At 42.2% G+C, this 23,041-nt stretch overlaps 1 protein-coding gene across 2 annotated transcripts in view; it reads left to right on the top strand.

The window, feature by feature from the left end:
• The first annotated feature begins 787 nt into the window (after positions 1-787).
• The window catches only part of FLRT2 (fibronectin leucine rich transmembrane protein 2), an 88,574-nt gene continuing 66,320 nt past the window's right edge, over positions 788-23,041 (top strand). The window contains exon 1 of one of the 2 annotated variants that reach the window (XM_053603022.1): positions 788-1,173. The gene's annotated coding sequence lies outside the window, so the exon portion shown is untranslated. Of the gene's footprint in view, positions 1,174-3,860; positions 4,601-23,041 lie in introns of those variants that run through there. The other variant, XM_053603020.1, reaches the window with a different exon arrangement.

The following is a 23,041-nucleotide window of genomic DNA, read 5'->3' as shown; positions in this document are numbered from 1 at the left end:
GGCGCTTAAAGCTGACCCGCCACTGCTTTCAATGTTGGGACTTGGATTTTTTTTTTTGTTTTTCTGCATTGTAATTCTTGTTTGTGTTTCTCCCGTTTATTCCTCTCTAAGGCTGACACCCATTCCTCCCCTCCCCATTTCCCACTCACATTCCCACCCAGTATCCGGTGTGGTGTCTTAGTCTTAATTATTTGAATATGTGTCATTAGGCTTACTCGGGCACTTGATGGGTGGGTGGCAGGCAGCTTTTCTTGTGGTTTCATTTACATGTAGCATGGGTGGGTGGGTGCCCTCCACAATTTGTCTCCAACTCTCAAACACTAGTTAAAAAGCTAGCTAGAAAAAGCTATGAGTTCGAAATCTTCAAAGCGCAGCTAGGAAGGAAAATAATAGGAGGGGCGGAGGGTTGAGGAGGAAAGGAATAAAAACCAAATTCACTGGCAACTTCAATAAATCCGGCAACTGAAGGTAAAAAATAGATTCCGAGGGCTGTGTCTGTTCCGGATGAAACAAACGCTAGGGCTCCTTCCCATCCCTGAGTCTGACGCTGGAAGCCCGCCACTGGCGTCCTGCCACGCGAGTGCCCCTAGACAGCAGCACACCCACTGGAAACGCACGTGAACAAAGCGCTCCTCTCGCAGCCGCAGCCTGCGGTTTCCCAGCGGATTCCAGCTTCTCGGCGGAGGGTAGGGCGTACACAGGGTTAAGTTAGTTCCCTCCCTAGTAGGAGGGAGAGGAGGGGGAGGGGAAAAGCTGCATACTCTCTCAAGCTGGGTACTTTGTAGTCAGTTGTACGTTCCAAATCTGTTGCCGTCACTTGCGAGTTTGGTATCATCCATTGTCACCGCCGAGGAACCAGGGCTGGGAGATAACACCAGTGCTCGCAAACTCCGCGCCAAGGCGCCGGGCCGCTCCCGCGGAAGCGTGCTCTGGTCCTCACTCCCAGGGGTCCAGCAGTGGCGAGGCGGCACCTCCACGCCCGCCGCTGTGTTCACCGAGCCCCGGGACCAGGGTGGCAGTTCTCAACGATGGGCAGGAAGGACCTCGACGGCGACCCCTAAAACAATACCATGCCCCGGGAGCCCCGTTCCTGCCGCGCCAGCTTCTTCCCTTTCCACCTCCCCGACCCTGTCGGATTCGGATGAGCCATTGACGAGAAGACACGGCGGTCAGGTAAAGGGGCTGCTGTGCCTGGCGAAGTTTCCGGTAAGCGCCGGAGCTACAGCTGCGCGGGCACCACGGTCTCTTTAGGGGAAGATTGTTTTTATTTTTTTTTTTGAACCAGCGTGGGATGGTCATCAGGGTGGGGTCTTTCTAGGCTTTGTCTTTCACCTAGAAAGAAAATAGGCAGCTTAGCTTTTTCTCTGACTTTAGAGATGCCTGTCTGCAGGTCAAATCCATCTTCTTTGGGAGTTTCGTGACTGAGCTCTGTGTTAAAATGCAAATTTGCTTGCCTACTACAAGCATAATCTTAAATCGGGGGCTTCAGCACCCCTAACTTTGTCAGAGTCCGGTTTCTCACTTCCCTAGAATGAATCTCAACTTCCACGAGTAACGCCCCCCTCCTCATCAGCTGTTAATGTCACCGGAGTTATTATTAAGGTGGTATCTAAAGGCACCAGCTACTTCTCAAGCCGCAGCTAAACAGATGAGGTGGGTAGGAGGGTGCTTATTTTTCAAAACTATGTCTATTTCCAACCTTGTTAGTCCTCCTGGAGCTGGCGGGCACTGATCTAGGGCCAACGCGCCTTCCTAGAGCCCCTGCGAGGGTGGCGAAGACGCTTGGAGTATACAGGGATGAACCTGTATTGCGTTCCCTTATCTGCGTGTTTGGACGCAACCGAGAGGCGGAGAACTCCCCTACCGGCTGAATGCAGGGGCAAGGAGACCACCAGGGTGACTGGAACAGGGCTTTGCCAGATACCTTCAGGTTTTCGCGAGACCTCTAGAACTCCGCGGAAGATCCCTCCGCGGAGCTGACCAGAATGGGGCTCGCCCCGGAGCTTCTAGTGCAGGCGCGGTCACTCCTCATTGGTAATCGAGCCTAAGATCAAGGTTGCTGAGTTGCTGCCCGAACTCTAATCAGGGAGGGGAACCTTAAGGGAGAGTGACTGAGGCAGGCTGGACCCACACTGGACCCCTTGAGAAATTCCTGGAGTTTAGCGGGCTCTGGCCCACTGCAGTTGCAGGTCCAGGCTAAGGCCAGCGCTACTGTAGTCGTTGGCGCTTTGCTCCGGAACCTCCCAGCAAGATGGCACTCATAGTTCCCTCCAATTAGCGCCTCCAGCCGCGCTCTCTCTTCCCCGGGATATAGATTAGTCACACACTGTGTTTGGAGAGAAGATAGGCCATGTGTATCTAAGTCAACGTGTTTTCCCAGCTACCTTTACACAATGTGGTAAGAACAGTGACCAGCGTGCGCTAATCGGCTACTCCTCTGTGCGTAGTGTGGTTGTGTGTGTGTGTGTGTGTGTGTGTGTGTGAGAGAGAGAGAGAGAGAGAGAGCGCGAGCGCGCCAGAGTGCCAGCGTGCGTCCCCGCGAGGGCGTGCGTCTGGGTGGAACCGTGCGTGGCTCGGGAGGCAAACCCGTCGTTTCTCCAAGTGGTCTTAACATTCGTTTGGGCGACGCTCAAACACAAGTCGGCTGTAGACATACAGAGATGCAAAGGAAATAAAAACAATTGAGGAAGTGTGGCCAAGTGACTCAGGTTTTGACTGAGGACCCAAGTGCGGTCGCGCCTGGGGTGCATCCGGAAATCATCCCCAGCGGGTCTCCGTACGGCTCCAGCCCAATTCTTCGGCCCCAAGAGCTGAGGGCATCCATGGGGAGTTAGTCTTGGTCAAGTTTTCAACTCGCTGGTTGCAGGTCGCGGACCCCGGCGGCTGCGTGTCTCAGAGTAGCTCAGCGCTCGGCGCGGGCTCGTTGGCGCGGGCTGGTTCTCCCTCTTCTGTTCAGATTCAGCCTCTCTCCGGACTTGTTAAAACAGGACAGCAACTTACTGAGGCAGGAGGAGCAGCAATGAAAAGGGATGAGAAAACCCGAATATTCCTCCAGCCCCCAGAAAGAGAGGAGCACCTGGTTTTCTGACGTTACTCTTAAACTTCTGCAAAGACATTGCGAAGCAGAAACGTTGACTGTATACAAATTAGGCTTCTTTAGCTGTCAGCCCTGTTTTTAAATCTTTGAGGCTGAATCTCTGCTTGGGCACTGTAATTGATGAGGAAATTAAACAAGACTCTTTTTTAGCAGCAGCCAGGGTGAAGGGAGAAGATAGGGATGTTTAAAACAATCATATTCAACTTTAGATCTCCTCAATTAAAGTTATTTAAGGAAGTCCAGGACGAGGGATCTGGTGATGGAGTGGGGTGTGGGGGGCACATCACCAAGGTTGCCTGCATTTGAAATAACGTCATTTTGGTTGAGAGGCTTGTCATATTGTTACTCTTTAATCTCACGTTTCAATCATTTCTCAATGTCTTAAGTAATAGATTCTTCCCTCCCCCATCTGAAAGTACATTAGGCAGGTATGGGGAAATCGCCTTTCTGGGTTCAGTTGGTGGCATTATCCCTAAAAGATGGAGATAAGGGAGGACATGAGCAGGGTGTAGAGATGGAAGGCGCACTGGGTCAGGATGGCATTCGCGGTGTCAGCCCCGGAGATCTGCAACTCTCCTCAGAGAGGATAGGGTTAAAAGCCCTGTCTGACTTTGCCTCTTGGAAAGCTTTGGGTTGCAGCCGCGCCTCCCATGCATTCTTTAAACCAGAAAAGTGGGAGGGACTCCAGGAGGGAGGGAGAGAAAGAGGGCTCCGGGAGGAGAGCGCGCCAGTGCGCGAGGGACTGAGAGAGAGGAGGAGCGCGGGAGCTGCGGAGGCGATCCCGCGAATTCATTACTGTAAACATCTCCCGAGGGTGTCAGGAGGGGTAGGGGTGGGGGCCGCGGCGCCTACATTAGCCTGGCCGCCTCGGATTGAAGCAGCAGTGTGTCCGGAACAGCCTCCAGACCCGCACCCGGCGGCCGCAGCACTCGGAGCGAGCCCCGCGCCCGCCCCCGCGCAGCGCCGCACGCCGGGTCCGCGCAGTCAGCACACAAGCGTTGGAGCAGCGCCATCCTCGCTCTGCCGCCGACCCCCGGGGTCCTTCATCTCCAAGGAGCCCCGCCGCCGCGGGGCGGCTTTCCGCCACCGTCCCCGCTCGCCCCGCTTCTTTAGGGGTTTGTTAGCTTGGCTGAGCGGAGAGAAGGCGGGGGCCGCGGCGGCCAGAGCCGAGAGAAAGTGGTATGCCGGAGCCCTGGAGGCGGAGGTGGCGGAGGACTGGGGAAAAGGATGCCGCGGTTCCGTGGGGGAAGTAGGCGAGAGCGAGCGAGGAAACCGGGGGCCCCGGGCGTCAGCCGGCTGCGGGGAGGCGCGCACCGCTCTGAGGCTCCGGCCTCCGCACCTCGGAGCCCCGACGCTGCGGGCGACAGGGCTCGGCTCCAGCAGCCACCGCCGTCGCCACCGCCGCCACCCGGAGGACCGAGCAAAACTTTGGATCTAGGGGAGGGCGCGGCGTTGAGAGGGATTACTACCGGGCCTGTAAGGCGACCTCGGGAAGCTTCGCAGGTAACGCGTCCCCAATCCCTCTCTCTCCTCTCCTTACGCCGGGCTCCTGCTACCTCCCTGAGGTGTTCCAGGCGCTCCCGGGGTCTCGGGGAAAGTAACAGCAAGGCGAAGTTCAAGAACCCGGGAATGGGTACCAAAAGCTGGCAGATCAAAGTCATGTTAGCGGGGCAGCTGTGCGGGGAGGCGAATCCCACCGGGAGTGATTGAGAACCCTTAGCCCCAGCTGGTGCCTCGTCTTGTAGTTTTTTGGAAATTTGGAATGTGAGTTCCGGGGCTTTCTTTTAGTATTCTTCAATTCAGGGAAATGATTCATGTGTTTCGCTCACCTCCGCCTTCTCGCTCTCTCACCCTTACCCAGCATATTTTAAAAAAATGATTTGCGCTCAATGTCTGTTCGCCCGCTTCGTTTATGGGGCCCGGGAAAGTAAATTTAGGGAGGAGGGCTGAAAATTGCCAGAGAAAGGGAGAAATTATCCTTCTCCTTTTTGACATCCGTAGAGTCCTTCCCCCATCCCCAACCCATTCACCTTCGGGCGTCATAAAATAGGAACTTTAGAAGTCACATTTTCATCGAGGGGCGAGGGGCGACATGTTAGCTCTTGGTGGTGTGCATTTTCCATGATTATCCGTGTGCGTGTGTGCGCGCGCGCGCGTTTAGTGGTGTTGCAGAGGCCGAATTTTTGTCGTTGTTCTGATGCACCACCCTGGTGCCTGGGAAGTGTGTGGCCGCGTGTGCACTGAGGCGGGGGTAGCGGAGAGAAGACTATCACGTTTCCCGAACAGCAGCCTTGCTTAGGGCAAGAAAAATAGTTGCAGCTTCCTCTTAGAGCAAAAAGATTCCAGCCCCAACTCCCTGACGCCCTCTTTCCCCCAACTGAGTTTTGAGTTTCTAAGCAGCTTAGTGTTTGCTGCTATCTTTATCATGATCATTATTTATTCACCTGGAAACTCATCCTGCCTTCTCTTGTGAATGGAAATCAGCCTCCAAGAGCTTTGATTGATTTTAGTGAAGAGAATCTCTTGTAAAGCTTACGGTAAGCTAATCAAGTGCAAGGCACAAATCCGTGTAAATGCTCATGCCGAGTGCAAGGTGCTGATTAGATTTCTTTACATGCTGCATTTGCTATGCAAAGCCTCTTCTAAATGGGAGCTAGTGCTTCCTACTCAGCTGGGAGGCTCGCTCTTTAATCACGAAGGGTTTCAGAGCGCTTTGGAGCATGTCCACTCGCTCACAGGCTTATTGCAAAAAATTTATTATGTCTAACTTCTCCCAGCCAAATGAAGGCTAGCTTCCATGTCACACTGATACTGTCTGTAGACTTAACTGGCATGACCTTATTAAATCTCCCATCAAAGGATCCACCAAACATTTTGAGGTAAATGGAATTCAGGTTGCATTTATCCGGGGATCTATTTGGTGGTTACAGTGTGAAATTTAAAATTTTAGGTCAGTCCTTGAAGCATTAGAACTGGATTATTACTACATTTTAATCACTGAGCAACACAGGCCGGATATGCGTGATGGGACAGACCACCATATTAGAAGAGAATCAATCTAGATAATATACATACCATGAAAAGTTGCTTCTTTCCCCACAATATTATTGCTCCTGAAAATAGAACTTTTTTTCCTTCCCTCCTCAAAAGCCAGAAGCAGGATAGGATTAAACCATTTAAGAATTTTTAATAATCGTGGATGACAGTGCAACACCATACCATCATGTTGAGTTGCAAGTACCTGTGACTGGAAAAGGTTGGAAGATGAAATTTCAAACATTATTCCATGTCTCTGCCAGTAGGTACAAGGAATTGTAAAAAGAATTGGGCTAGTTGTACTGTAGCAGAACCTATTACATACCGAGCATAGAAGGAATGCTGTTTTTTTTTTTTTTTTTTTTTAATGCCCAGGTCTTAACAGTTCAGTAGTTTCATTGCGATTCTAAAAAATCTAGGGGACGCTTTTAACAGAAGAAAGTAGATTTCCAAATGATACCATGCTGGGCTACCCTGGGGTCCCCAAGGCACTCAGGCTTTTCCTGTATGCTTGGTTTTAGATGATGTGATCATATCCCAGTTTGACTTTGACTGGCTGGATCTAATTTGAACCTTCTCTAATGCCTGTTACATTTATATTCTGGCCTGCTGAAGAGTTTGATTTAGGATTTAGGTATATCTGCTTAAAGCAACCTTACAGTTTCCCAGTTTAAAGCTGAGGTTTCAAGAAAGGCTCAAGTATGTGTAAGTCCAGGAGCCTTGTTCTGCACAGACCCAACGTGAGCATCTGATCTTATTTGACTGTTCAGCTTTGGACTTTACAAGGAAGAATTGCTGCTTCTGTGATCATCAGTATTCGGGGTGGGGGGGTCTCAAGTTAAAAAAAAATAACAAAAAACAGCAAGGGTTCTGTGGGCCTTTGGTTTTGCCCTCTATTCAGAAGATTCAAAAAAAGGTCAAGGTGATATAATGTTTATGTTCAGGTCAGAAGATAATCATGTTTTGATATCTTTATTTTAATTTCAATTCAAGTTCATTTTCACTAGATTACTTTAATAACTTTGTGGTTTCTGCCACAGTGATTCAAATTCAGTCCATTAGTGACCTCTATCTGTGAGAAGTGAATACTCATTGTTTTTCTTCTCCTTAGACTCTGCAGATTATGTTGGGGGAAGGGACCCCACCACCGCTTTCATTCTCTCTGGATATTTCAATTTTTCTAATTTGATTTTTCTGATACAGAGTTCAGCATGGATAATGATATTTAATAACAGTAATAAAAATATTATGAGCCAGTAGAGAAGTTACTAAATGGTTGTTCCATATAGCATTGATAATGTGATCAAAATAAATAAAACACTAGAACTGTCCACTGCCAATGAAAGGACTGTACAGTCAGGTAGTGTATTGTTTTAGAACCCACAGTGCTGCTGAATGTAAGTGAACCTTTATTGCTCCTAAGTGCTTACATAACAAGAGAAACTTGAGACCAGCTCAGAATATATATGTGGTAACTAGACTTCATGGTAGCAGTGTGTATGTCTTTAAATTCAGCTGTGGTTGGACTGTGAACTTATGGCACAGATCAAAGAGTGTGAGAAGAGTGTTTATAAACAGATGGTCCTTTTAAGGAGACATTTAAAATTTGATTCCTAATCCAGGTTTGTCTTCTGAAGGTTTTCTAATAGAAATATCAATTTTAGTTGTTCATTCTAAATGCTAATTGAAGACAAAGTTTACTGAATTTCTTTGGTGAGCAGTTACCATTATCTGACATTTTCCAGATGGTTTTTGATGTAGTGGTATTTGGGGAGATGGAATTTTTAGGAGGTTTTCTTTCTTTTCCCTTGGGCAAGTTTTACGCAAAAGACTTTTTTAAGACTAGGTATTATTATTATTAAAGTTAAACAACCATTATAATACTTCAGGCAACTTTCTTGCCTTTTCTAGCCTCCAAATTTCTTTGCATTTGTGCAGTTGTGTTTTTCTTCTAAAACTACATGTTGAGATTAGAACTGTTTTTTCTTACTCTTTTCAGTAATACACTCCTTTCGATTAAGTAGCTGATTATAAGAGCATACACACATGCACACACACACTGAGAACCATTTTAAGACAGAGATTCTTTTCAAGGCTTTAAACGTGTTCCTTTTTTAAGGGCTATGACACAAATATTGCAATAAAAATATCCTGTATTCTGATGAATACAGAGACTTATTTCAGTTGCATGGAACAGTAAAACACTGTATTAGCAAAATAATCAGTGGTATTTTGAGTACATGTTCAAAATCTGTTAGAACCTTCATGTTTTTTTTTTTCCCCCCTTGGTGAATTTCGCATCTACTGGTCTTTTTGGTTTTCTTTGATTTCTTCTACTGTAGCTCTTTGAAGTGATTCAAAATTAAACAGTAGCTACTTTTTTAGGCAAATTCATCATGTTATGTTCAGGATTCCAGAAGAGTTAATGATGCAGAAAAAGTCCTGTAAAACATCTTTCTAAAAGAAGTCCTTCTCTTGCAGGCTTCCCAGTTACTGGCCTCCTGTACTATTTGCAGTGAATTGGAACTCCATTATTTATTTATTTTTCAAATACCACCTCTAACTTAATTTAATGTGGGATGTGTTTCTGCAGAAGCAGGCAGCTCCATGTGTCCTGAGTCGCCTGAACAAAGCAGTGTCCTTGTTACAGATCTGTAACAAGGGAAGGTCAAAGGAAATATTCTTGTAGAATTTGGAAAGGCAAAAGGCCACATTCATGATTCTCAAACACTGGTCAGTTATTCTGCCAATACTTAATAAGGACATACTTTTTTTCTGGCAGTTTAATAGTTAAAGACCTCAGCCATTTTTTTGAAGCACTCACGGAATAAATCTTTGGCACTGCTAACCATTAGGTGCTTATTAGAACTGAGTATATTTTACCCCACTTTCTTCCCAGGTTGCTTTTAAGGGCATGTGCAAGAAACTTGGAAAAAGGTCTTCTGTTCCCCTCAGTTCACAGGTCATATTGTTATATTTCAGTTCTCTTTTTTAGAGCTTTCAAGGTATGGCTAAAAAGAATCTTCCATCTGAACCCTTTAAGACCCTGAGAGCTTTTGGATTTAAACCTGCTGAAAAATGCTGGGTCTCAAAGTTCACAGATGCTATTAGGCCTCAGAACATTGAAACCACCTTCAGCAGGGAGTAAAAGAACAGTGGTTCCTAAAATCGGTTCACAAATACACTGTCCATTGAAGTCAACAGAGGTCATGTGGCTGAATGGAGAACATTAGACGCATATCAGTCCTGAAATAGGTTCACATGCTGGTGTCACTCTTAGCCCCAGCTGCCTGTGGGTGTCACTTTCATCAGAATCCAGTCTCCGTAATCATTCTCTCTCTCACTTTGCTCTCAAACTTGGACTGAAATACTTAGAAGAAGGAAATAATGCAAGAATTGTAATATTCATCATACATTTTAGATAGAGAAGAACTGAGAGGTTAGTGGAATAGTGGGGATGAATATTGATCACAGAGGTTCCAGGGAGCTTTTTTAAAGATTGACTTTAAAATGCATTTGTAACCACTGTAATTACCCCTGGCCCTTATGTTTTCGGTCCCTCACTTATAGGAGGATTTCATTTATTCTTCACAACTGTTTCTGTGAGTTGGTACAAGAAAGCCCTACCTGTTTAGCTTCTGACTCGGTAAACTGAGTCATAAATCAGAGCTAGTTAAGGCTGCACATTTTATGTTTTATCAAATAGATATAGGATTCTCCCACTACAGATGAGGAGTTTTATTTTAGACGAACCCACCCCAAATGATCAGAGTTGGCTTTTAAAATTAAAATAGTAAAAAATGGTGGAGTCATACAAAGATTTCAATTTGAAATAATGGCATTTCACTCTCTCTAACATTATATTAGATCACAAATTTGCCTTCTCTGAATGAGTATAATTTTATGACGTAGGCATGTGGCACCTTATCTGCAGTGAGGAGTGAGAAATCGAGGAAAGAAAAGAAAACTGCATTCTTGTGTGGGCACACTCCATTCTACATGTGACCTTGTACGAATTACTTAATCTCTTGGAGACTTCATTTCCTCTCTGCAGAGTTCAGCAGAGTTGTTGAGGGGTCAAATAAGATTAATGTGTGTGAAAATACCTTCGTAACAATACGGTGTTATATTCCCGTAAAGAGGCCTTATTCAAATTGGTAACATTTATCATGGCATGAACGTCTTGGGCTAGGGTAGACTAGGTTTTATATAAATAAGGTGGTCACCAAGACAGAGTGCCCTGTCCATTAGGAGTTTTTGTTCTTGTGGGTGCTACTGCCCACCCAATAAATTGTCTGGTGGTCCCTGCCTTGTTCTTTCCATTCATTTAATGATGAGTTATCTCTGTTTCTGTATTTTCTGTTTGGACGCAAGTATCTTTTTAAAGATGAAGAATAATTAGGGTGAGTTGAATTCAGGGGTCAAACGTTCCTTTGGAAATTGAGAATTGAGGATCATTTTTGAAAAAAAAAAAAGTTAGTAATAGGCCTAGGAACCTGAAGTAAGATTGTTTTTCTTTTTGAGGGGTTTATACTTTAGTTGTCCAACTTACCTTTTGCTAAAACACTATCATTAATAAAATATACGATGATTTATTTTTTTGAAGATTTTGGTTTGCAAATAAGGCAGGCTAGTGCAAAGACTTACCTTTTTAGTGGTTGGGCAAACCTCTTTAACCCGTTACTTATGAATAAAAAGACATGATTTATATTTTAAGGTAACATATATTTCTATGTTTGGCCTTATTTTGATGCTGTTAGTGTCACTAAACCCGGTGGAACATTTCTTTACAATTTATTTGCATATTTTATTCAGCTGTAATTTTACAATTGTCAGATCTGAGGTTCTTTTAACTTTGAATATTTCAAGAGTGAGCGTGTTTATTTCACTTTGCTAATTTGATTACATTTAGTTATTTGTAAAGGGTAATTCTTAATTGTTTTATCATTGCTTACTTGACGGCCTCATAAAACACATGCGTATGTGAAGGGTGTATTTATAAAATCTAATCTACGGTTAGATTATGATTCTCGGTCAGAAGAATATTTCTGTCAGTGATTTGAAGTATGAAGTTTGTATCTTAACCATGTTCTTTCCTGTTTCTGATTTGCTGTTTGTCAGAGTTTTGACATTTGCTTTTTTTCCAAGTTGATCAGTATGGTAGTACATTGTAAATAGTTATAGTACTGCATTTTAACATGAAAGATTACTTGTATAGTTTGGCAAAATTAATATGAGTACCTTTTGTTCTGGTAGTTCTGAGAGAGATAATAATAATATTAGAAGAAAGAAAAATGTTTGCTACGACTCAGAAGAGTTCTAATAAAATAAGAAATGATCTCTAGGTGTATGCCTAGGAAGTGAGTTATGTATTTGTATATTTGCAATGCACAAAATCTCAGGTGCTCTGCACAAGGAATACTGTTATACTCTGAAGTCAGGTGGTGCTAATTTAGCCTACATGTTTCTAATATGAAGCAATGAGATGACCAAGCAATTTTTAATTAGAGATTCCCCCCCCCCCAAGTAGGTCTTAGGAAACCTGTAAGTGAAGGAAAGCACAAACTACAATCAGAAAATACATTTTTGTGTCCGTGGCCTGGTCCTTATGAAGGAGATATTTTTGTAGAGGCTGCAGGTATACAACAGATGGTAAAGATGGCTTATTCATTGATTCAGGAGATAATTTTTAGCCGTAACCATGTACGAGGCATGGAGTTAAGACTGGACCCGCGAAAGCTAGGTAAGGCAAGATCCCTCCTCTGGAGGCTACCCAGGCTGGTGAGGAGAGAAGGAGACACAAAACGTAATTGCATTGCAGTTTGATACGTGACTGGAAATGTACGGTCAAGGCTAAGTGTGTCAGGAATGTGCAGTGTTAGTGAAGAGTGCTCTGCATTTGGAGAGAGATAATCTTGGGTTCCAGTGCTGACTTTGCCACTGGTTAATTTTGTAAAGTTGGCCACATTTTCAAATATCTTCTAGTCTTTGTCTCCTCAGATAGCAAATGGGGGAAAATACTTTCTATTCACTAGTTATTTCTCTGAGGATTGAGATGACTGTCTTAAATGTCTAACTGTTCTGGCACATAGTAGGCGCTTAATAAATACTGACTGTCGATCTGCCTGTCTCGGAAACTGTAATGATTCCGTTGTATTACCCTTACTTTCTTTTTTTTTGTAGAGACAGAGTCCTACTTTATCACCCTCGGTAGAGTGCCATGGCATCACACAACTCACAGCAACCTCCAACTCCTGGGCTTAAGCGATTCTCTTGCCTCAGCCTCCCGAGTAGCGAGTAGCGGGACTACAGGCGCCCGCCACAACGCCCAGCTATTTTTTGGTTTGCAGTTCAGCCGGGGCCGGGTTTGAACCCGCCACCCTCGGTATATGGGGCCGGCGCCCTACCGACTGAGCCACAGGCGCCGCCCATTTTTTTTTTTTTTTAAGCACACAACTCATTTATTTTCATCAGGGTGTGAATGAGCATTATCCTCCAAGGATACTTGCATTTTAAAAGAGGAATTTGATAAAACAAATAAGGCTTAGTAAGTGGGAAGCTTGGGAGTTTGGTATCTTCTCCAGCTGGCTGGAAGGACTGGGGCCAGCTTGGCATTTTCTGCAAGACGCTGTGGTATTCTAGCCGGCTGTCCCTGCGCCCTCACTCAAGTACTTTCTACCAATAATTTTGCCATTTCCCTGGAATCCCAAAGGCATTTTGATTGAATATGATCTTCTGAAAAAGAAAATTGTATTATTTGTGCATGTAACAAGCATGAAAAGCACAACCAAAGAAGTTAGTATTTCACACAGGGGCTAAATGAACTACGGCTAGTGGTCTGTAGTATAGGATGATGGTATAGGAGAAAGCCTAGGGAAGGGAAGAGAGGCTAGAAATTAGAACATGTCTCCCGTTTGGGGAATCAGACAGTGATGTCATCTGGGTCCTGCCTAACTTGGACGTTTTTTGTTCATTGAAAGCATAGCCTTTGCGGCAATGGAGAAGTTTGTCCTTATGTGTCCCAACTTCTGGCCATATAGAATTCTACCGATGATCAATGCCTGCAGTTTGCAAGGAGTCCTGGGTCTAGAACGTGATACCAAGCACAGTGAGTTGTGGTTTTTACGTCTCTGCTATTGAACACTTACTTCACGTAAATCATTTCACAGATAACTCTTGACAGAGTCCTGAAAATGTTTTATTGTAGAAGATTAGCACGTAAATTATTGGTATGCTTACATAATGCTTATTCTGTCTTTACAGAATGATTATACCTTGCTTGCATAATGGTACACACTGATGTTAGAGTGATGCTTTGAGAGTGATGCTTTGGGGGTATCAGCTCAGTGTGGAAATACTATTTCAGAAGGTAATTTTCAGTTAGTAAAGGAACTTCTCATTGCTTCTGCTACAGATGCTTCCAAACAAATACAGTGCTCAGGTGTCCTAGTCAGAACATAGGATATTGGAGTTATTTTTCATTTATCATTATAACTGCATATATACATAGTATAATTTCTATATTTTACTCAACAGTTGAGGTTTGTTGTTTTTTTTCTCTCCCTAAATATTTATGAACCCAGAAATTTATTGATGTAAGAAAGTTATATTTAACAAGACGTTAGGCATGTCCCGCAGCCCAGACCTCCATACTGGGTAACATACAAGTTTTTCCTGTTAAGATCACATAATATATAATGTAATATATACACATATAATTAATCAAATTGGAGCAGTTAGAAGCAAGCACTAGAGCTGTTAACATCTTAGTAAGTACCTTCTGAACCAACGTTCAACCCAACATAAAACAATAAAACTTTGTTTTGCTACTTTAGGAAATGTAAGAGAGATTAAAATTCCTTGGGAAATGGTTTAAAAAAGTATTTTGTTATCCAAATAGGTAAAGAACAAGTCCAATAGTGCTGACAGCAATGGAATTTAAAACTCGATTCTAATAAACTCTGAGCCCCCAAGGAATACCAGGCTGTTATCCGTTGGAGTCAGGAGCTTGTGACTGAGGATTTAACAAAGATTGAGTCCTTACTGGGTGCCAGGCACCATGCTATGTTTTGTGGTAGGCATTTGGTATATATTTTTTCAAATAAGACCTCATCCCTGCTCTTAGAGAAGTTTGATGGGTTAGCCTGTAGAGTCACCCTTTTTTGAAACTTGACTCATCTATCTGAATTAACTGGAAGAGCTGGTTAAAAAGACAGCTGGGTTCTAGGCCCTAATCCTTTGTGAATTTCTAAGTGTACTTTTTGTGTGTTTATCACCATGTAGGCAATACTGCTCAGTTTAACCCTGATCTTGGAGGAAAGGATCTTCAGACGGGCCAGACACCAGGGCTGGCCTCCCTCCAGCTAGGCAGTCTCCTGTATCTTCTCCCTACCATCAGTGTGTGCTAAGCCATTGTACTGTTTTTGATGTCCCTGGAGTTAGTTTCCTAAAAATAAAATTATGTCATGTCCTGTAGTGGTCACCCACCTCTTGGATCCTCACCTGGTCTGGGTGAAGCCCATTGAAACTTGTCATGTCAAGCTAGTGGATGATGCCCCATGATCATATCAATGTACACAGCTATGATTTAATAAAAAAAGAAAGAAAGAAAGAAAGTAAATAAATATAAAAAGAAAAAAAAAAAAAGAAACTTGTCATGTCATGTGAGATCCGGGACAGTCTGGATCACAAACCACCGCTCAGACCTCATTCTCCAGCACCCATTTCCTACAGCCTTGTTCCAAATGTGGAAAGGCGCGGCTCCCTTGGTGCTTTGCCTTTCCCGTGTTGTTTACCCTTTACAAGACAGTGTGTCCTGCTCACTCTCCATTTGGCAAAGTCTTTTCCTTTAAGACCCACATAGATGTAACTTTTCCTCCCAATCAAAACTAATCACCTCTCTCTCTGGGTTTCTACAGTGTTTGGTTTGAGTCTTTATTGGTTTCCTGTTTGTGTTGCATTGTAAGATGTTTGTGTTTACATGTCTGTTTAGACCCCAGGAACTTTGGCCCATTCATTCTGCCTCCTTAGTGGTAACAGTGGTGCCCAGAGCATCAGGTTCTACATAAATGGAACTGAGTAAATAAAAGTGTAATTACACTGAGCAATCCCGGAAGATAAAAAGATCTTCATAAGGCAGTGAGAGAGACTGCTTCCTTTTGAAGTACTTTTTCATTCCCATAGATTGGTTGCTCACTGATGGAAAAGTATAACCACTACCTTTCTGCCTTCCTCTAAACTTGTCAAGGCAGAGGACTGCTGGTTAACCCAACCTCATCGGCATCAAGCTCTCTAAACCACACATGAGGCAATTCAGGATAGATCTGTTTAAAGAAGAAATAATTCTGCTTCGTGATATGCCTGTCTTGGTATTGAGCAAAACTGTTGTAAAGGAGATGTTCACACAGATGTGGTTTTCCACAGATGAGAAATTGAACTCATAGCACTTACTTCGTGTATCTGCCTTGGCATAATTAAAGAGAGCAAAGCAAAGAACTTGTGAAACTTCGTGCACTTGTTCTCTATTTTATATTCTGCTCTTTTTAAACAAGTTTGTGTGTTTTTATCCTAGGCACATTATTACCTGATAGAGATCTCTGAGGAGCCAGAGCTTTCCAGAGGGGAGAGAAATATTAACAATATTTCTCAATAACAAGAAATATTAACAATTCCTTAATGACACTATTTTCACAAAACAGGATCCACTGTAGACTTCATGATTTGCATATTGAAAGCAGCAAAGAGCATGGGAAGGTTACAGTACATTCTAAACTTGCATGATTCAATGTGATCATGACGGTTATAGCAGGTGGACTTTCAGTCCTTCACGTTGGCCAAAGGATGATTCTAACAAGACTTTGATAATTCTGTGATGGATTATGAACTGATGGACAGAGAGGATGTGTATGCAAGTGATGTATGTGTGAGCACCCATTAAGCACACTCTAATTTCTCGCTCCCCTTTTTTTAAGCAAAAATTTCAGTGGTTGAACACGTTGAAGAGTATGGATTGTATTTTGATATATCCTTTCCTTGGCCCTTTGTTCCCATTGGGCTATCTATATGCTGATGATACTACTTTCCATGCAAGTAGGGAACATGTGGTGTAACACCTGAGACGATTTTGATAAACCACTAACGCTTTAGATCCAGCTGTTTACACCACCACTCCAGATTTTTAAATACTAATTTATGAGACTATTGAGAAATAATCTCCTTTCCTGAATCTTGAATCACATTGAGTATTTGCAAGGCCATATTCTCTACCAGCCAGGATCAGTAATATGAAAACAACAATAGCAATAATTACATCGATGGTAGATAAGGTTTATTTAGAGTGTTGCTTATGCAGTCGTGTATGTTATCACATTTAAATCTTTGCAGGAATCCTGTAAAGCAGGTTCTGTTATTACAATTGGACATTGCTTACTGATGGGTGTAAGTGATGAGCTGCTAACCCCTACTTTCCCTATTTGAATTTTCTAATGGGTAACTCTAAGAAATCATAATTTCACCTTTACTATTTTTGAATGAAAGAGATTCTCAAGTCTTTAGATATATTTCTGTAACATGGAAATATCGAAGAATGACTAATTTGAAAACAAAGCATAGCAACTTCTAGCACATTTTCAGTACTAAGGGGAGTGTGTGGATAAGTACCTAATGATTTTAGGCTGCCTTTATTGTAGAGAACACTCTTCCATTTCTTCCCCTTTTACCAGCACTGCTAATAAATAGTTAAATGGATTGATTCCAGATTCACCTCTTTTTCCCTGTGGAGATGATAATGGGCAGTGGAATGACCAAAGGGCAGGTAATAGCGTGAAGTATGTAGCCTCTGAGAGAGCCTGGAAATAATGGAGAATTGACTGTGTTAAAAATAGGTCAGATTCACTCCTTTTCTAAATCTATGTAATTGTTCAGGCGGTCGACTTCTATGGGGTTAAAAAAAAAAAAATGACCAGAGATGGACTAGGAAAGACTTGTTCTCCATCGATAATTTGAAAATAAGTCCAGTATGTGCTGGCAAGTCTTCACCTTGTCCAGTTGGGTTTTTAATCGTCCCTCCCTTTCTGTACTTTTGCTGATGTACTTACCTCTGCATATTAAAAAGTTTGTTTTTTTGAATTCTGAGATTGTAATTGAGTCCCTTATTTGTCCAGGACATTTCCATATAATATTATTACTACTGTCTGGCTTAAGTGATTCATTCATTAATTCCTTCCCTTCCTTTCTGTTCTTTCTATTTTCTTTTGTTACCATATCCTTATTATCGTTCCTGAAGGTGACTATATTCCTTCTGACCTGGGTCAGGTGAAGTGGGCTCGTCCAGGGGGTTGTTTATGAAATCAGGTACTGTGTAGGTGTGGGAACATTTTGGTGACTGGCTCCACAACCAGCCAGCCCATTACCACATGAAAGCCCCAGCTGTGTTTGGCTGTCTGGTGAATTCTGCCACATTTCTATCTATGAACGTGCAAATCTAGCTGAATGGGGTAGAATCAAAACATTTGCTCCCTGTAATTAGCAACCAAAAAATGATCAAGCCCTGTATAATAAACCAGAAAAGAAACCTGAACATACCACCATTGACTGGACATGGCTGCCTGGCTCATCTGGACCCCATGTATCAGTAAATGGTGTCCCTCCTCCCAGGCCACTCTGAGCATTGAACTCGATTGGATTTTCTGCCTGACTTCAATGTCAGTATGTCTTAGAATGAGCTAATCATTCTCAATAAAGTCCTACTCATGCTTAATTCACATTTCTTTATTAAACAAGGTATGCTGCCAGGAACGGTACTTCAAGTCATCTTTAATAACTCCCTTTCGGTTATTTTCATCTCTTCCATCACTAGTTTTACATATTTAAAAAAAAATTCTGTCCTTCTTGCCCTTTTTTTTTGTAGAGACAGAGTTTCACTTTATTGCCCTCGGTAGTGTGCCGTGGCCTCACACAGCTCACAGCAACCTCCAACTCCTGGGCTTAGGCAATTCTCCTGCCTCAGCCTCCCAAGTAGCTGGGACTACAGGCGCCCGCCACAACGCCCGGCTATTTTTTTGTTGCAGTTTGGCCGGGGCTGGGTTTGAACCCGCCACCCTCGGCATATGGGGCCGGCGCCCAACTCACTGAGCCACAGGCGCCGCCCCCTTCTTGCCCTTTTACTTCTGCTCTCCTGTGACCATCGTAGGTAAGCCCATGTGTGCCCCTTCGTCTTTCTTTCCCTGACCTATACACCAGCTATATGACTCTTCCCCATTCCTGTGCTGATATCACTCCCCCTCATTTACAGGGTCATGTCTAATCTGAGTCTGACATTCAAGGTCCTTCTTTCTGAAATTTTCTCTGATCTTTCCAAAGAGTTAATTTCCCCCTCTTTTCAGTGAAATTTAGGGTATGCCCTTCATTTTATCTTTACAGTAGTCTCAGTAAGGCATCAAATGTCATCAAACACTTTGTCTTCACCATCTGATGGTGTGCTCAGTTAGGGTAAAGGCCATGTTGCCAAAGGAAGGAGCGTTCAAGAAACTGAGTTGAACTTAGGTGTCTGGCCCCAAGCTACTTTTATAAAACTTTCCTGCAACAGCAGCCTATTGACCCCATGTGTGTTACTTCCCATCAGATTTAAATGTTGAACAAATTGATGTTTACAAAGTTTGCTTAAGTAAGTCTGGTGTATATGAATGTTCCATTTATCTAATAGAAGAAGCTTCCTTTGTTCTCTCCATGGAATGCGTTTTCAAAGCAGTACAGCTTCTTGCTTTGAAAACAGGAAGGTAGAACATTCCAACAGCATCATGAGCCCTCTGTTAGTATTTGTGAAACCTGTACTCTTTCCAGGCCTCTAGGCAAGAACAAATAGAAATAATCAGAGGCATTAGAACTTGATTACGTTGAATTGGATTCTTATAACTGGGGCTTGATAGCTAAAATTAATGGTGTAATAGTTTATACTGAAAAAGATACTTGTAATATTGCAAAACCATGGTCTCCAGCTTGCTGGAATCTTTGAAGACATCTGGATGTTTTGAAAAATACGATAATCACATGCTTCTTTTTATCTCCATAACTGTATTCTTTTTAAAAGGGAGCTGTATAAATGTAGGGTGAGGGGTAGAGGGAAGGCATGGAGTTTGGATTCAGATAGACTGGATTTGAATCTCTGTTCTGCCTGAAGCAGCTGGGATGACTTCAGCATCTTTCTTCATCTTTGTACGTACTTCCTCAATTTTTGACCAGAGAAAAATCAATGCTCAGAGGATCACTGTGATGAACACATCATGTGATGTCTGCCACAGCTCCAGGACTGGTGTACGTTTAGCTCCCTTCCCCTTTGCCCTCCAACTTGAAATAAGACAAATGCTGTGGCTTATAGATTGCTTTTTTTTTTTTTTTGTCTGTGTAGATAAGGCTGTTCTATGAGATCATGTTACCATTTCCCCAAAGGATCTCTCTCTGGAGCAATAGTACATCTTGCCAAATTTCTTTATAACAATATTTCTAGGGTCCAGAATAGGATAAGATGACCTAGATGTAGTCACAGTTCTCTCACAGGGAACTCATTGCTGAAGAACTCTTAAAAAGTACATCTCTTCCTGGAAAAAAAAAGAACTCCTTCCAGCAGTTGCATTACCTCAGAAACAGTGGGTATGATGGATTATTAGAAAGGGATTACCCAAAGCAAGAGCTCTTTTAAACACCCCCCAGTAGAGGTGGTTGGCTTATCAACAGGCAAAAAATGAATTTTTCTACTAAATTTCAGCTTGTCACTGTAAATGAGAAAATAGCAACATTCACAATGTATTCTGTGGGGATGGTGCTGCCAGTGTCTCCGCTAGGTGGAATTCTCAAGTAAGAGCTTCTAAGACTGAACATTTACTCTTACAGAACTCTGGGGAATGTCTGTTAGGAAACAGGTAAATAACAAAATGAGAGCCGTTGCAGACAGGGAAGCGAAAAAGGCAAATCAAGTAAATAACTTTTCTGTAGACAACATTATGGAAAATATTGTGTGAATTTCATTTAGCATGAATGTCTGATGTAGTTATAATCAGATAATGAATATTTTTTCTTTTTCTGAATAATAATATTATTCAAAGCTGTGAAGGTGTTTTTCATATCAAAATCCTATAGTCCTGTAGAATTTTGTAGACTTCTTTTCTGGAGCTTGGATAGTAGTTAGTGTTGTTTTAGCCTTTACTTAGATTTTGGTGTAAAGGCTTGTCCACCATCTGGAAACTCAATGTTAAAAGTTAAAGGATAGATTTTTTTCTTCTATAACAAATGAATATTAGAGCTTATACTTGATGGTATTTTTCTTTGCATGGGTGGATTTAATCTCCTGTATAATACGCTTGGAAAACTGGAAAGGGTTTCATGGGGGAAATTGTAGCATTTCCTTCATTAAAGATTCTTAAAATAAAAATAACTGATCAGAAGGTTTAGCTTAAATTTAGTCTTCTTATGACAGGTGTGCAAGTAAGTTGGCCTGTCATGACCCCTTCCATTCTATGAGTCTGTATTAGTAAATCATTAATGGAGATTCCATGAAAATATCTAACAAATAGATTTCTGAAAAAAATTATATTCAGATTATACTTTATCCTTAAATGACAGAAAGACTTGTAGATAATGCAATCTAGTGAGAAATCCCTAATTTCATTTAACTGGTATAGTTTAGATATGATTCTGACTTCACCTTTTCAGCAGAACTCCTAAAGAAGATGAAGGGGTTTAAACTTCAAATCTCATTTCCTTTTCTATTTGGAATTAAAGCACATTGCTGATGGAGGATTAGTACTTGGTATCTATACAAGGTGGTAAACAGAACCTTTTGAGCATAATTATAGTACTATAAGGAATAGGATTGTCTGGGACAGATTAGCAAATGAGGGTGGGGTGGGGGAGTAACTTGAAAAAGGCATAGGCATTGCTCCTGGCAGAAATAACCCTCTAGTATCTTATTTTCCGTGTATAGTAGTTCTTACCCTTCTCTAAGGGACATTTAATGAAAATTCTTAAAAATATGAAATACTGGGTGGTGCCTGTGGCTCAAAGGAGTAGGGCGCCAGCCCCATATACCAGAGGTGGTGGGTTCAAACCCAGCCCCAGCCAAAAACTGCAAAAAAAAAAAAAAAATATATATATATATATATATATAATATATACATATATGAAATACTTGTTATCTTTGTGTCACTGCAGATTTCTGTCTTTAAAGCTCTATTGTCACCTGCATTTGTTGTTTTCAGTCGATGGAGGTGTGAGAAGTGGTATCTGTGGCCCCTGGCACATCCAAACATGGCTCTAGGCAGGTGGGACCTCTGAGCACAACAGAGCTGATCAGCACCAGGATTAAGTGGGCCTCACTTTGAATCCCGGTTCTACCACTCTCTGACTGTGAAATCTTGGGCAAATTAAGATTTTATCGAAGACTCTTCTCTGAAATTAACATATTAATACATGGTAGAGTTCTTATAAGATTAAATGAAATCAGCTATGCAAAATATTATGCATAGTAGGATCGTAGGATATTACTGTTGGCATTTTATGTGTTTGGCGATTTTACCACTGTATCCTAAGTTCTTTAATAAACGGGTAGATGTGTTGCATGCACAGATGGGTACAGGCAAGAGATAGATAATGTGTGTCGGGGTTCTGCACTGAAATGCCTTAAAGATTTATTTTAAGATTATAATGGTACCAACTAAGAGAACTGAAGATTTAATTGAGTTATCGTTAGTGAGAAAGTGTAGCTATGCAGGGAGCAACTTGAAGGTGAGAAGTTCTTCAGAATTCTTTTCTGTGTTTGCAATTCCTATTTCCCTTATTTCTTAAACTTTTCATTTTGGTTATTCTTTTCCTTCCTTATGTCCTATAGTAGGGCATGTGCAAATATCCCTATTATTAGGTATTCCCAACGAGGAAAATGAACCGCTGAGGGTCATGTCTTTTCTGTTTTGTTTATGCCAGATGGGCATTTTATCAATGACTGATGTCATTAATTGATCGTACAAGCTGTGTGGGGTACTCACAAGATAAGTAGCACGCTGGACAGCAGCAGCGGCTTCTGGTTTCGTACTGCCTCTATGGTATCTTTGACTTCTAATTGTTTGAATCTTGGGCCTCAGATTGTTCATCTGTACAAGGCCAGCCAGTTCTAGTAATTCTCTGATTCTTAGAATCTAGGGAGTTGGTATTAGTGATTAGGAGCTTGGCCCTGGATTTAGTCTACATAAGTTTGTAGCTGCCTTCACTCTTCAAGCTCTGTCATCTTGGTGAGGCACTTAACCTGTATACGCCTCACTTTTCTCATCTGCAAGGTGGGGATAGCAATAACAAAACACCTCTAAGGAGTTGCCTTGAAGATTAATAATCTAGTAATGCCTGTCTAATGGAGATAAGAATCCTTCTAATAATATAGTTTCGATCTTTAAAGACTTGGTACGTAAGTTAAAAATTTGATTTTAGTATTTGTGTAAAAGCGATCTTTAATGGAAGAGAGGGAGGGAAAGTCTAAGGTTGTAACACATTGAAGGTTATTTTTTCACTCCAAATATCACAGTAGATTCAGATCATGACCTACAGAGCCAAAGGAGGTTAGCAGTCCTGATAATCTTGCTGTACATTTGGAAATGAACTAGAACTAGTGAGTTCCTCAGAAAATATCTGGATCCTAGAAGATGTTACAGTTCATTGGTATAACTTACTTCTTCCATACCTGGAATCTTAATATGAATCTGGTAGGAAAGAAGAAAATTGAAAGAAAGCCTACTGTTAAAAACTAGAAAACATTTTTTAAGAGTAGAGCGGGAAAAAAATCAACATTAAGATACATACATATTTCTATTCTCTAGCAATGAGATGTTAATAATAATATGAATTGAAGGCATATATTAAGAAATTTAC

Source organism: Nycticebus coucang, chromosome 9 (assembly GCF_027406575.1).
Source record: "Nycticebus coucang isolate mNycCou1 chromosome 9, mNycCou1.pri, whole genome shotgun sequence".
Lineage (NCBI taxonomy): Eukaryota > Metazoa > Chordata > Mammalia > Primates > Lorisidae > Nycticebus > Nycticebus coucang.
The sequence above is the reverse complement of the archived record's forward strand: the minus strand, read 5'-3'. Positions and strand labels throughout refer to the sequence as shown.